Here is a 2,349-nt window from a genome sequence, read left to right as displayed (position 1 = left end):
ATTAAAATTCGATCATTAACAAAATGCAACAAATATGTGTTATTTAATAAGAAAAGAACTAATGGGAACTGTTAATAAAACAGAATTGTCTAAGCACATATGTCTTAAAGGAACTACAATTACCAACTTATGGGAGGTAAATGATGTATCGAAATCTTTAATGAGTATTAAAATATTGACCCTTTAACTGCATGCGTAATGAAGGGAATTTAATACTGCGTTCTCGATATACGTCTATAAACCATATTAGAAGTGTGCTCCTTATTTCTAAAATAAACTATTGCGATCTTGTTGTACAAACCATGAAGTATGTGACTTAACAGAAGCATTTCTTCATACGATAACGTAACAAATCATGTTATCACGTTATCTGAAACTCTATTATTATTATTATTAAATGTACCGAATAAAATGACAAAAAGAATGTAAAGATATCTACAGTCCTAGTGGAAAAAACAGTGATCATTTCTTGTTTAATTAATTTGTATTTTTCGAGATGGCGAAGTGATTTGGAAGTTTTCAACCGACAAGCATAAGACATTAATACATTTATATTTTCCTTTAAGTGTCAATCTAATTAGTTAGCATTCTTATTGAAGTCATTTGTTATGACAAAACGTCGAATTACATTTTGTTTTCTGGGACATCATCTTATATCAACATTTAAAGTAATGCGGAAACAGTTGTTATCATTATCATTAAACAAATTGTTGAGATCGTCATCAAAACTATAGTAACTGTCTTTAAATCGTTATTATTGCTCCAAATTGTTAAAAACGGGCAATATGTATGTAATACGAAACTTTGCAGGGTGACATGCGCTACAAGTAATAGTAACGCACATGGTTAACTGCTTGAACCTTTTATTTTAAAGCGACACTATAACATATGCAAGGCATTTATGGTTTTTTATAATTGTTTTCATGTATAAAGACATGCACATGATACCGTTATTGTGTGTGTGTTTGACTGGTGTAGAATACAGCAATTTTAAATAGTGTTAATTAAAACGTATTTTTAAAGTGTGCTAGAACTTGAAGTACTTTGCGCACAGTGAAGTTTTACATACGCTGGCGCAAAGCAACAGTGAAGAGAATAAACTATTTAAGTGTTTCTCAATACCAGACAAGGAGTGTGCTTCTCCGTGGTAAAACGCATTGTAGAGTTCCGTTTATCATATAACATGTTTAGAACACAAAGATATTTAGTGTTGTCGTAGTCAAGAAACACATTGAAACATCGCTTTAAAAATCAAAGAATAGTTAACAAAATAAAATATGTGTGTGTTTTTTACATATACTGGTGTCGGACCGACTGGCTCAGTTTACTCATTGATGCCTAGCGTCTAGAAAAGAGGCCTTGGCAAACAGCGTAGACCCAGATGAGACGCCGCATGATGCGGCGTCTCATCAGGGTCTGCGCTGTTTGCTGAAGGAATTTCTGTGATTAATATTCTAAATATAGAAATAAATATACTAGACATCCCTAATTTTGGAAATAAATTGATCCAATTTAGAAGGATTGGAGAGTCCACTAGGCATAAATGGGTTAATATAGCACTGGAATGCAAATCCGAGGACTGCGGTTTCGATCCCCAGCCCGGCTACATCACGTGTGTGGGGACTGGTCATAAAACCCAACACAACAAACAAACAACCGATACTGATATATACGTTTCTGCACAGTAATTACCGAAGGGAGTTCTGTAATTTAAGGTAGTGGAAAGATTTGTAACCTTCTTATGTTAATGAAATAGGGTTTAAGTTTATATTTATAAATATAGTGGGATTATTTTTGTTTTCAATGTGGTGTCATTGTATGTTATAATAGTTCACTCAAATCCATTACCAAGCGAGTGGCTATGTGTTAAATGCTGAGACCAATACATAAGTGTTTGTGGTTAAGGTGTTTATTTTTGGAATGCTGTTAGCATGTTGTGTGGCATCGTGTTTTCATGTTTTCAAATTGATACCGTTTTATTTTAGATCTGTGTCAAACAGCCCATGCAGATTGTAAAGTAAATCTCTTTTATATTTGTTTATGCTTTCTTTATTTAGGCAACTTAGCACATTATGGTCATCACATGCTGGTTACAAAATAATATGTTTGAGGCTTAAAGAGCATTAACCAAAATTTTGATGTACGCATTTGTTTTTTTTTATACATTAGAAGTTTAGAAAATGTATTGTAATGATTTAAATTTGAAAACTCTATCACGATTACATCCTAGGTTGATGCAATCAGTAATGCTTAAAAGTAATACACGTATTGCAAGGTATGCAATAAGGTGCTTTTTCTCCTTCATCAAGGTTCTATACGTTGGTAGTGAGAATGTATAACATTATGTTT

This window comes from Dreissena polymorpha, chromosome 11 (assembly GCF_020536995.1).
Source record: "Dreissena polymorpha isolate Duluth1 chromosome 11, UMN_Dpol_1.0, whole genome shotgun sequence".
NCBI lineage: Eukaryota > Metazoa > Mollusca > Bivalvia > Myida > Dreissenidae > Dreissena > Dreissena polymorpha.
This window is presented reverse-complemented; position numbering follows the sequence as displayed.